This window comes from Lycium ferocissimum, chromosome 3, assembly GCF_029784015.1.
Source record: "Lycium ferocissimum isolate CSIRO_LF1 chromosome 3, AGI_CSIRO_Lferr_CH_V1, whole genome shotgun sequence".
Taxonomy (NCBI): Eukaryota; Viridiplantae; Streptophyta; class Magnoliopsida; order Solanales; family Solanaceae; genus Lycium; species Lycium ferocissimum.
In genome coordinates this window covers 37,203,903-37,218,339 of record NC_081344.1, presented here as the reverse complement: position 1 = coordinate 37,218,339, position 14,437 = coordinate 37,203,903, and positions in this window count along the sequence as shown.

The following is a 14,437-nucleotide window of genomic DNA, read 5'->3' as shown; positions in this document are numbered from 1 at the left end:
TTATAGTTTAAGCAAATGGTAATCGGACCCTAAAGGAAAAATAATTGTTCTAACAAATCAAAGATGGTGTCGTGGGTTGGCAATACTGCAACATTCGAGGACGAATGTTTTTAAGGGGGGAAGGATGTTACACCCCGTATCTTCGAAGAGCACTTATCAAATTTGAAACATAAGTACGTTGAGTTAGGGTTAAGTAAAACCACTTTGGAATATAAGGAGCAAGCATTATTAAGTATATTTAATAAGTGAAGGATGTATATAAGATATACCGGAAGGTTTTATAAGGAAATGAGTGGAAGAAATGAAGTAGTACGACATTGGAGAAAGGACATTGGAGAAAGGATGGGTAATGTTTTGTGTGAAAATTTTGGTCCAACTTGGGGGACGAATATCTCTTAGCATATGAAGTGTTTTAAGGTGAAACAAAAGCCTAAAATGAAGTTCGTCGAGTCTAGTTTCCAACGCAACAAACCGCTCATCGATAGGACATCGGAGTAGAGAATTATGGACGTTACAAGTTCGGCTGACAGAGCAGAAACGCGTGCTACAAAAACGATACGGATTGCTTTGCTACGGTAGAAATGCTACGGTGAACCGACCCGAATTTGACCCTTATATAAAGGGTAATAACCCCTTTTTTACATCATTTTTTTGCTAGAAAATTCCAGAAATTGAAGAGAGAGAGTGAGGAAAACAAAAAGTGAGCAATTTTCAAGTAGCGGAGTAGTGGTTTAGGTCCGGGTAACGCATGGTTGTGATTCTAGTATTGTTTTGCGGTGGATTTTAGCGTGGATATTGAGGATATTGCTGTCTTAACAAGAAAAAAGGTATGAATCTTTCTCTTTTGGTATTATTTAAGGCTTATTTACGGAGATAAAACCGTTAAATAATTGTGTAGTAAGTTGGTTAGTTATGGAAGTTGGAAAACAGCGTGTGGGCTATTTTATGGTACATATTGGTGTTGGAAATGATGTTATTGATGTTGGTATTTTTGTTGTTGTTGTTGGTTGTTGGATTGTGATTTCGGGCTAGGCATATAAACAGGGGAGGTGTCTTTGCTCGAATTTTGGCAGATTCTAAACGAAATTAAATTGAAGGCTTAAGATGAGCGTATGACATTGAGCCTAATAATAGTATGAATGGTTTATATGTAGATTTACGAGCTTGGAAGGATAAACGTTGAACGACTAAGGTGACCGAAAGGTATGTTAAGGCTCGTCCCTTTCTTTCAAAGGCATGATTCCTATGTTTGATTCCATAAATATTTCCATAACCTCCTTGTTTCTAAACGTTAGAAGTTCATGATTCAAGGCATGACTCCTTTCCTGATAATCCATAAATGTTTTCCAAAATGTCCGTATTTTCCAAACCAGAGATTTATGATTTTGGAAGCTCTTATGACAACAACGATGGACATGTGTTTTTACAATGATAACGGTGATGTCAAAGATGAGCACATCTCTATGATGATTGTGATAATGATGATTTTATGTTTAAAAGTCTCAAGTTATGAGATCAATGATAATATGAGAATGTTGAGCTATTTCTTGATTTTGTTAATTTTATTCATTGACGATGACTCTATTTCTAAAAGCTCCAAAGTGTATGAATTGACGCTTTATGATATTTATGATCTTACTCTATGTTTTCCCTTGATGTTATTCTTCATTGATAGTCTCACCTTATAATGCTCGTCCCTTCAAGGTGAGACACGACGATCATGATTATTCCATAATACAATCGGAGGTTACCGACCTTACGTCACTCCGATGGAGTTATAGCTTTTGATTGGGCTCTTATGCATGCTTATGTTGTGATGATTACACCGCGCCTATACGGCCGGGCAGCACCACTACGCTGGGCGTAGTGGGCGGCTTATGGATGATTACACCGTGCCTATATGGCCGGGCAGCACCACTACGCTGGGCGTAGTGGGCGGCTTATGGATGATGATAATAACACCGTGTCTATATGGCACGGGCAGCACCACTAGTGGGCGGCGTGAGATGATTACCCCGGACGCGGGCTAATGATGTTATTTGATTCAGACAGTTTATGTATGTATGGGTGATATGTTTTGAAGGTAAAAGTGAGCATGCATGATTCCGCCTTAAGAGGCAAGCAGTTCTGATCATACCTTTTTCTTATATTTTCCATATTTCCTTATTATGTTGTTGTTCATGTTCGTACATATTATCATGTTATCATTCATGCCTTACATACTCGGTACATTACTCGTACCGACGTCCCTTCTTGTGGACGCCGCGTTCATGCCCGCGGGGATCGGGTAACGTCGGACGATCCACGGCAGCATGGGACCTCCCCTCGGCAGCGGTCGGTACGCTCCATTGATCGGAGCTACTGCCCTTTTGGTATGCTATTCGGTTACGTACATATATGGGTACGGCGGGGGCCTTGTCCCCGTCCTTTCTACGTTTGTACTCCATAGAGTCCGTAGAGGTGATATGTAGTCGTGTTGTTATGCGAGCCTCGTCGGCACTTATTTTGTTGGGGGGGATATATGAAGCGGCCAGATCGGCTTGCGTTGTTACTCTCGATATTTATGTTTATATGTATGTATGTTTGATTGTTCGGGAGACGAGCCGATTCTGATTGTGTATGGACCGGGATAGTCGGTGAGAAGTAAATGCAAGCATAGGAGTGCTTGGCCGGTGGTCGGGCACTTCTTTTATGTTGATTGTGTATAGGAAACATGTTCACATGGGCACTCATGTTGATGATTTGATTAGGATGATTTTGGAGGAGTCCCACAGTTCTAGATACTATATTCATCCTGGTGCTACCAAGATGTACCGTGATTTGAGACAACACTACTGGTAGGATCGGATAAAGAGAGATATTGCAAATTTTGTTGCTAAGTGTGGGAATTATCAGCAAGTCAAGTATGAGCGCCAGCGCCCTAGTGGTATGCTTCAAAAAATGCCCATTCCGAAGTGGAAATGAAAGCGGATTGCCATGGATTTCATTATGGATCTTCCGAAGACCCTGGGCAATTTTGATTCTGTTTGGGTTATTATTGATTGATCGACTAAGTCGGCTCATTTCATTCCCGTTCAGGTTACCTACACTGCTCAGAAGGTGGCCCAAATCTATATTCGTGAGATTGTTCGTTTGCTTGGGGTCTCTATTTCCATTATCTTTGATAGAGGCCCTCAGTTTAAGTCCCGTTTTTGCAGGACTTTAGTAGCTGACTTGGGTACTCGATTGGATCCCAGTACAGCTTTTCACCCTTAGACAAATGGTCAGTCTAAGCGGATGATTCAGGTTCTTGAGGATATGCTCCGAGTGTGTGTGATTGACTTTAGTGGTCATTGGGACCAGTTCTCCCTTTGGCAGAGTACGCGTACAATAACAGTTACCATTCGTGCATCGATATAGCTCTGTTTGAGGATTTTTATGGGAGGAGATGCCGATCTCCTATTGGATGGTTTGATGCCTTTGAGGTGAGGCCGTGGGTATCGATATTTTGAGAGAGTTGTTTGATAAGGTTAGGGTGATTCAAAGTAAGCTTTTAGTGACTCAGCGTAGAAAGGAGTATGCTAACCGAAAGGTCTGAGATCTTTAGTTCATGGTCCATAAAGCGAGTTATGTTGAAGGTCTCGCCCATGAAGGGTGTGATGAGGTTTGGGAAGAAGGGAAACTCGGTCCTAGGTTCTTTGGTCCATTTTAATTTCTTGATCGTGTGGGGAGGTAGCCTATGAGTTGTCTTTACCTCCAAGATTGTCGGGTGTTCACCCGGTGTTCCATGTGTCTATCTTTGAAGAAATATCATTCTGATGGTTCTTACATTATTCGTTGAGATTTGGTCTTACTTGATGAGAATTTTTCTTATGAGGACGATCCAATTTCCATTTTAGATAGAGAGGTTCTGAAATTGAGGTCAAAAGAAATAGCTTCAGTGAAGGTTCAGTGGAAGTATTGCCCGGCCGATGAGGCTACTTGTGTTACACCTTGGGGGAAATTCGTGTTATTCTCATGATTAGTAGAATAACATGGGCCTAGAGTGTACATGAAGTCCCTACAATTAATAAAGGATGCTTAATAATTCTAATTAAGATTCCAAAGACATTTGAGGCAAAAGAAGAAAGCTCGTCGGAGAAAGTTAAGGTAGAGTCTTGTTTGGGAGAATTTTGACATCATTTGAGTTAATACTTGCTTAGAATCACTTTAAGGAAGAGATATAGATGTCTTTGGATAGTTAATGAAGTTTTATATAAGTGCCAAGAAGGTTTCATAAGGATTGGAGGTCAAACAAATCAAAGAGAGCACGATTACGCGAAATCGGGGAAATTGGGGCAGTTTACGCCCTCACACTGAGTGTGCTGAGCCGCACACTATGCGCCAACTCCCTAAATTTGGAGATCTCACTTCCTATCACCTCCTCTAATCGGGGGGAGAGTGTGCGACCGCACACTCAGTGTGCAAGGTCGCATACTCTCCGCCAACTTGGTCGGGGGGCGAAAATGCTACCTTTTTAAATCCCAAACGACCCTAAGTTCATTTCTAACTTCTCCCACTTATTTATCCACCTCTCTAGACACTTCTAAGGAGTTCTTGAAGGCTCCATAGCATTCCACACCCTTCTATAACCATCTAAAGAGAGAATCATCATTTACCCCCCAAGGTAATCCAAGAAAAGTGATTGTTCTTGATTCCTTATAAAGTTGGAATGAACTTGGTCTTGAAGGAGTTAAGCTAGGCGAGGTTCCTTGAACATAAGGTATGTTTCTCATATTATTTATGTGGTTGGGTGGATGTAAAGGTTTAGTGACCCCTTATAAAGGAAAAGAATTAAAGTGGAGAAGCCATGGATGTTGTAGCGAGGAAGATGACTATGGTGCAAACTTGAAAAGGGGATTTTGGTCGGAATTGATGCTAAATTGAATATAATTACTTGAATATGATATTATGGATGTTTATAGTGTGATTTGGGAGTTTTTTTTTTTTTTTATGATATGGTGAAAGTTAGAGAAATAGGGGAAATGTTGCCCAAATTCTGTTAGCCCTTTAGTTGCCCTAAATTGAAATTAAGCATGTTTTAAATGACCTGACCTTAGTGCGAATTCTCTTGAATGTAGAGTCACGAGCTTGAGGGGAGAACGTCTAGTTGTTAAGGAGACATAAAGGTATGTAAGGCTAGTCCATTTCTTTCAAAGGCATAGTTCCTATGTTATAATTCTATCCATATTTTCCATAATCTTCTGTTTGCCAAAAGTTAGAAGTTTATGATTCCTAAAGCTTCTTATGATGTTAAAGATGAGGTACTCTCTAGGATGATCATGATGATGATGATTTCCATTCTAGGAGGACTAAAGCTTAAAGTTCTTAATGTTTCCACGATAGTGTTGAGCTTGTAACATGATTATCAACGTTATTCATTATTGATGACCTCACTTTATGATTATTGTTCCTTTAAGGTGGGGTGTAGCTATGATAATTGTTCCATAACATGATCGGAGGTTACCGACCTTATGTCACTCCGATATATGCGTATCTTTGATTGGGCTCTCATGCATGCTATATGTATATGTATGATTACAACGTGTCTAGTTGGCCGCGAGGCACCACTACGCCGGGCGTAAGTGGGCGGCTTATGGATAATACCTTGCCTAGTTGGCCGGGCAGTCACCACTAGTGGGTGGCATGAGATGGTTATCCCGGACATGGGCTAACGATGATTATGTATATGTGATTATGATATTTTATAAGTAAATGTTAGCATGCATAGTTCTCACCTTAAGAGGCAGTTTGATATACAGGTTATCTCTTTATCTCATGTTTCTTTGTTCTTTATTATGCTACTATTCATGCCTTACATACTCAGTACATTGTTTGTACTGAAGTCCTTTCTTTTGTGGACGCTGCGTTCATGTCCGCAGGTAGACAGGGAGACGGTCCAGATTCCTAGGAGCTTACTTAGTAGGCTTACAGGAGCGCTCCATTACTCCGGAGTTGCAGCTTATTGGTATATTCTTTTGTGTACATAATGGGGCATGGCGGGGTCCTGTCCCGTCCTTATGATTTTTAGTATTCTAGTTAGAGGCTCGTAGACATATGTGGGTAGTAGATGTCTTATGATCTGTTTAGTGTATGTCTTGTATATCACTTTGTAGCCTCGTGGGCTTATACATTTGTATATATATGTTTTGAGGAGTAATTGAAGACCGTTCCATATTAAGTGTTATTTTGAGAATTGTATTTATTCAGGATGAAGCAGATGATATAAGGAAAGGCGGTGCTCAGTAGGCTAGCTCTGGGTACCCGTCATAGCCCTCTAATTGGGTCGTGACAACTTGGGCGACCGAGTTTGATATGCGTAGTAGATATCCCCAGCTTTTCACCCAGTCAGGCACCCTTTCTCTTGTTTCCTTCCTTTCCATTCTAGGACGAAAGGTTGTTTTATTGGTATCTGATGTATCAACCTGTTAGGTCATTATGTGCGTTTTGACCATTTTACCCCTGTTGATCCATTCCCGAGACTTTAAGCGAGTTTAGTGAAAATTGAAGGATTTAGAATCCTTAAGTGAAAGTATTTGACCAATAGTTGACTTTTGGGTAAACGAAATCCTTTTTCGAAATTTCATCGACTCCGTGAGGTTCGGAGGGTCGATTATGACTGGGCGGGGTGGATGCTTAATTTTTAAGGCGTTTGGTGGCATTTTGGGCACTTGGTTGGAAACTATTTTATTCCATTTGGGGGTCGACTTGGTAAATTTGGTGTCCGTTGTAAATTCTGAGGCCACGCGTGAATTCGTAGCACGTTTTTATGTGTGTGTGCATATCTGGTTTGTGTATGTGGGCCTCAGATTGATGTCGAGATTTTGGATAAGACTTGTGAAAACTAGATTTTGCTGGTTCTGGTATGACCACCATGGCAGGCTTTGTGCAACCATAGCGGGACCATCATGGCGGGGTCTCGATTGCCATGGCGAGAAGCTAACATTTAATGATTATCCTCCCTGACCATCATGGCGGGGTCTCGATTGCCATGGCGAGAAGCTTATATGTTTCATACTATTGTTGAATTGATCTATTTGAGACTTGTTATGGCTTATGGCATTGTGACTTGCACTTCCTTGGCATTGACATTATTGATTGATCATGCTTACATTGGAGTGGTATTTCATATTGGGTTTTGGACTTAAACCATATCCTCAGATCCTGGGACTTAAACCTGTGACACCTCGAAATTTTTCCGTACTTGAGTGATGAGTAGGACGATGAAGAGCTTGAGTATATGATGTGTTGTTAAGTCGGGAATGGCCAATCATGAATTTTGTGGAAATAATGAAGTTGCGAAAATTCCCAGCCAGTGGTCGTATAGTGCACAATACAGCCCGTAAAGTGATTTACGGACCGTATAGTGCGATCGTCCTCCAAACAGTCAAAAATCTCAAGTTTCTGTTAAGTGTAAAAAGATTAAATACGGTCCGATATACGGCCCGTAAACTAGTATACGGCCGTGAACCAGACCGTAAAGCGCCACATTCCTCAACCAAACTTTCTGTTTTTCTTAAGCTTAAATACGTGCATGGAGGACGGACCGTAAGCAGAATACGGTCCGTAAAGCGTGGTTTACGACCAGCGTACAGCCGACAGCCCCGTTCATTAAAAATCAGCTTTTGATGATTAATATAAGGGACCCTTTTTCTTTCTCATTTCATTTCCTTCATCTCTCCTGACACAAGAAAGCTCTAGAACACTCCAAACACTTCATCCACAAGAAAACTAAGGAGATCAATGATCAATAACAAGATTTGAGGGGAATCAAGCTTAAGAACCTCCATTAAAGCTATCAAAGTCAAGAAATTGCAAGAAGAAGGGAATAGGGTTTTTGTGCAACAAGGTGTATTGTCATCGAGGTAAGTTTCATGAACTTTACATGCTATTTGAAGTATTATTGAGTTAAGATTCATGGATTGTAGAAGAGCACAACAGATGGGTCATTAAATGGATGAATAATGCCATTAGTGATTAGTAGTGGGTTGAATCGTGGAAATGAATATGTTGAGGATATAAATATGTTGTAAATGACCTATAGAACATGAAATGAGCATTGGATACGAAAGAATACGACGATGGATTTTTAGTCATGATTATGGGAAATTGAAGTGGGATTATGAAATGCAAATAAGATGAATGAATGACGATTGTTGTTAACGATATTGTGATGATTATTATGAATGTTGGGAGTTGATATGGAATATGGCGGAAATTAGTACAAACAAAGGAAACGCTGTCCGATTTTCTTTAGCCCTAAGAAGTACGTTCTTGTAATTGATTAGCTAATGACGATACGAACCCTCTTGAAGGTAAAAACGTAAGCATTGAAGGAGGACGAGCCAGCAATGGAGTAGCTAAATGGCAAAGGTATGTGAGGCTAGTCTTTTCTTCTAAGGCATGAGTCCTATGGCATGAATGTTCCATCTCTAAGAAAGTTAAGAGTCCTCTCTCATGAATAGCTATACGAGATAAGAAATATAAGATGAATACGAAAATGATGATAGTAAGCTAAAGTCTAGAAATGCTATAGCCTATGATATGATGCCTCTAAGAAGTCAATGATGTAGTATATGTAATCTAATGATGTTGATCATTATGTACACTCACCTTATGCTTGTTCCTTCAAGGTGAGGCAGAATACTTGTGAATGCTCATAACGATATCGGGGTCCACGACCTTACGTCACCCCGATAAAGTATGAATAGCTAAGAGCCCCTATGCATGTATTGTAATACGTATATGATGTCAAGCATACCACGATGAGTTATGATAAGCATACTATGATGTATTATGATGAGCATGTTATGAAAATCATATTACGATGAACATGTTATGAATGTATGACGATATCACACCGCGCCTATATGGCCGGGCAGTCACCGCTAAGGCGGGCAGCTATACACACCATGGCCAAATGGCATGGGCAGACACCACTAGTGGGCGGCATGAGATAATACCCTGGACGCAGAATGCCTGGACGCAGGCTATTGATGATGCTAATGATATTGATTATTACACCGCACCTATATGGTCGGGCAGTTATTACAGTTATGTATATATATGATATGATGATAAGCATATGATGACGCTAGAGTAAAACAAAGCTACTACATGACTATGAAACGAGAAATAGTAATGAACCTATAATGCATGTACGATATGAGATATATGTGATGTGGTCGAGCCCATGAGGCCGAATACGGATAGTGACTAAATGTGTATAAATAGCTGCGACATTACGAAAAGTATATGTATGTGTGATGATGAATGCAAGATGATGACTAGATATGCTAAGGTCATGATGCCCTATGTGATGTATATGTACCATTAAGTCTATCGAGCCCAAGAGGGCCGAGTACGAATGCCATCAAGTCTATTGAGCCCATGAGGGCCGAGTACGTATACCAGTAATGCCATCGAGCCAAGAGGGCCGAGTACGTATGCTAGCGATCCTATCGAGCCCGAAGGGGGCCGAGTATGAATGATGCCAACCTATATGAATACGAGTATGCTACATGTATGATGCCGTTATGAACACGACTATGTTATATGCATGATGCTTGTATGAGCACGACTGTGCTTCACGTATGATACCTATATGAGTATGATTGTGTTCCCTGTGTGATTATACCATATGCATCACGTTCATGTGAGTACGAATGAGATAAGTAAATGAAATCGTTACGAGTACGATTATGCTACACATATGACATGAGGATTAGAGTACGAATATACTACGATCATGTAAGTGCCGAGTAAGGGCTATGTATATGCAAAGCACGTGATACGAGTATGAGTATGACCAGCGAATAGATATGAAAGGTAAGTAAGTAAAAGGTATGAATTTATGTATACGAGCACGAAATAGAACATGGAACGTCCCTACGGAAAGCAGGTAAAGTACTATGAAGAGAATGTCAATGTCTTCCATCTTATGTCATTTCATGTATTACGATATGTTTCTCCGTCTTTACTGCTCATGCTTTACATACTCGGTACAATATTAAATGTGACGTCCGTTTATTTGATGCTGTGTTCATGCCCACGTAGACAAGGAGACGGTGCGGATCTACGGTAGCTAGCGGCCAGAGTTACGGAAGCCTCCCTTATTCCGGAGGTGCTATTTGAGACATTATTTTGTGCACATGTATTTCGGGCACGGCGGGGTCTGTCCGTCCATATGTTCCGGTGTTCTAGTAGAGGCTCGTAGATATGCAGTGTGGGTAGTCTGGTCCCATGGCTTTTGTGTATGTACATGTATATTATTATTTTGATAGCCGAAGGGCCTATGTTTATAAAAGCAAATGTATTTCAGAAAATGACAGTTTTTATATGATATGAGCATATAGTATGAATGATAGGAATAAAAAAGCAGTAAAGTGAGCGGTGTTCGGTGGTTAGCCCCGGATACCCGTCGCGGCCCATAGTTCGGGTCGTGACAAAACCATATCCTCAGATCCTTTGTGGTATACAAACATATATATATAAGGCACATTTGACAGGGGGTGAGGATGTAGCCTGGTTGTGGCTCGTGATTCGAGATCAGTTCCGGAACGAGAGGTACATGGACACCATGGGTCCCCTGTGGGTCATGACTATCGTGCGAACAAGGCCTTTAGCATATGTGTATGGTTTAGATACTTATCATTGATTGTATTGCATTGGACATCATCTTATTCTTGTGATTCATTGTTGATCGGTATTGTTGATATTGTTGTTGTTGTGGTTGTGTTGTTTTGCCTATACGTTTATCTTGCTGATTTTACGAATGTATGCATAATACTAATCTTTGTTAGCCTATGATATCTACCGGTACAAAGTGTTTGTACTAATACTACCTTGTTGCACCCTTTTAGAGTGCAGAGTGTGGGCCAGGCGCGTCTTCTAGACCTCACATCTAGCCTGAGGCTACTTCCTGACCAGATCCGAGGGTGAGCTCCTATCCATGCCATGCCTACTGAAGATCTCTCATTATTGATGTCTATTTCATTTCTATACATTTCTTTTATTCTCAGACATTTATGTACTTCTTAGACAGTATTATGATTAGAGTCTTTGTACGATGACTTTCAGATTTTGGGGTTGTACTAAGTAGTATTCCGCACTTTCTGTGATCTATGGCATGACTTAGATTTATGTTTATTGGTTCTGTTGTTATTTAAGTTATAATTGATTAAATGGTTGATTAATTGATTAAGGGGATGGTTCGCCCACCAGGGGGTTAGTGCGGGTGCCGTTACGATGGGTTGGGTCGTGACAACGCAAGATATGAGCAGATAAGACACGTAGGAAGACATGGCAGGGTCTTTTATGGAAAGATTCTGATTCAATGTGGAAACATTGCCTGATTGATACTACTTGGAGAAGGTTAAGCAAAAGTCAGCAGAAAATTACCGCGAGTATGCAAGTAGATAGAGGGCCGAAGCCGCCCGAGTAGAACTACCAATGAGTGAGGAAGAAATACTCTCAGTTTTTATCCGATCACAAGAAACAGACTTTTACGATCAAATGTTGTCGATTGCCGGGATAGTTGAAATGGGGGAGGCCATAGAAGATGGTCTCAAATCTGGAAGAATCAGAAGCGTAGCTGGCAAAGCTGTCAGAAAAAGCATTGTGGGACTCGCCAGAAAGAAGAAGGAGGATGTGGCAAACATTTCCCAAACTCCTAACCCAAAAACCCAGAAGAGGGAGACACTACGATCTCCTATCAAAATCTATCAATCATCACCACCAAATGCCTACTTCCACACACCATACAACCCTATGCCCATTTACTACGCAAAACCCACTTTTTAAACACCATCACCAAATTACCAAGCTCCACAAACAAACTGCCAAACTCCAGAAACAACCTTTCAAGCATCACCTTCGAACTACCAAGCTCCATATCCAAATTACCAAGCTCCCGCACCTGCTTACAAAGCCCCACAAAATAAACCACCTACGAAATACCAAAATCAACCACCGCCAGATACTTATAACCTTTAATGTCCTAACTTTGAAAAGAATCCTGCCCGTGTGTTCACCCCACTACTCGAAACAAGAACAAAACTGTTCGACAGATTAAACGTTTCAGAAATGATCCAAGCGGTCCCGCCAAAGGCTGTCAATCCTGGAAATATATTCTTTCGAATGGATCAAACATGCGTTTACCATTCTGAGGGAAATGGACACAGTACTGAAGACTGCATCAATCTGAAGCATAAGATACAATATCTTATCGACAAGAAGGAAATCACTCTTCAGGCTGCTACACCAAACGTGAACACCAATCCCTTGCCTAATCAAGACAACAACACGATCCACATGATTGAAAGAGAGAAAGATTAGGCTATATGCAAGCCTGTAATTCGGGATTTAGTCCAAGCCTTAGAGCAAACAGTAGCATCGCTCACAATACAAGAGCGCCCGCGATTTAAAGTATTAATCCAGTGCCAATGGTAGATCCTGTATCAAGAAATGATAATCGCACCCAAGAAAGAATTTTTCGTGCAGGCGGTTGTTGCCCATGGAATGAGACGATCTGGGAGATATTGTACTCTCAGAGAATTGGCCCAAGGAGCGCCAAAAAAAGTAGGGAATCAAAAGAGAACCGTTACTGAGGGCGAGGTCGGAGACTTCTGGCACCAGATGCAGCCCAAAGAATATTCCATTGTGGAACATCTCAAGAAGACACTGGCTCAGATATCTGTGCTAGCATACTATTGAGTTCGCCTCAACACTGTCTAGACTTAATAAAGGTACTAGACGAAGCCCACGTCCCCACAAGGATAAGTAGTGAAAACTTGGCCGAAATAGTCACGCATATCATGGGTGAACACCGAATCTCCTTCACCAGTGAAGAGCTGCTCAGGGAAGGCACGACACAATGCACAACAAAGTCCTGCATATCACTGTGATGTGCCGGAAAAAATGGTAACACGGGCCTGAGTTGATAGCGAGGTTGGACTCAATATCTACCCCGAATCCACTCTTAGCCAATTGGGCTATAATCTAGGTAAAATCTACTAGAGCCGCATGAACGTAAGAATGCTTGATGGAGCTCAACGTGACCCTGTCGGAGAAGTCGATCTTTGTATCCAAATGGGGCCTACCGAGTTTAATGTCGAGTTCCAAGCCATGAAAATTGCTGCTAACTACAATCTGTTGTTAGGAAGACTATGGATACACATCGCAGGAGCAGTGCTATCCTTGTTGCACCAGGCTGTAAAGTTCGTAAAGGATGGCCATGAGGTCGTGATTCATGGAGAAGGTAGTATCCATAACTACCCAGACAATTTAGTGCTGGTCATCGAAGAAACTCCCAAAGGGGCTGATTTTCACGTGGTGGAATTAGTGGGGGCTGCCCACACAGAAGATACCCATGCTTTCGGTCTACAAAATGATCGCCACCACTATACCCTAAAATGGGTTGGAACCCGGATGAGGTCTCGGGAGGGCTCTGGATGGCATCACTGAGCTAGTCCCCATTCCACAATACAATTTCTACTTTGGGTTGGGGTATGCTCCCAATGATTATGAGATCGTCGAAGCCAACAGGAATAAGAAAGGGCCCGCGAAGCTGTGCTATCCAATTTCGAACTTGTACTAGTCATTCTTAGTGAGGATGCCCATGCCGAACGATGGAAGCGCTCAAGAAGGGTTAGGGATGCTATTTTGAGAAGATGATAGTCTAGTGGTGCTGGAGGAGTGCACTGAAGTATCCACCATTCGCGATGCTGATCCGAATAAGCAACTATCCAACTGGACCTCTACCCCGCTCTTGGATTTTCGATAAAGAAATGATGAATTTATGCTTTGATATCGGCGAGAATTGGTCGAGGCCCGATTACTCACCATTTGCACTTTCATTGACCTCGTAATGTTTTCAAAAATGACTTTATGTTGATCCGAGTCAGGACCATAGTTTGTTTTTTCCGTCGAAATTAATGAAGCCTCGAGTTATGAAAATAGAGGATAAATTTTCTTTTATTTAATTATGCATATGTTTCATACTAACCTCGCTTTTCCTTGATTTTTCAGTAATAAAACAATAAAACAACCTTAAATTTCATGACATGTCTCAAAACAAATAAGTCAGATGACGTAGGAGAAGAGGAATATGAAGAATACGACGAAGAGAAAATGTTTCATGAGGGTCTCCTAGAGGAAGTAGAGCAGTTTGAAAATAAGCACAAGCCGAACCTAGATGAAACAGAAGTAATCAATCTTGGAGATGAGCAAACAATCAAGGAAACTAGGATAAGTGCGCACTTGGAAGCGCCTAAAAAAGAAGAGCTAATAAACTTGCTGAGAGAGTACGTGGATATTTTCGCATGGTCATATACGTGTATATATTGGGACTAAGTACCAGCATAGTAGCCCACAAATTACACATCAATGCGGGTTTCGAATCGATCAAGCAGAAAACTAA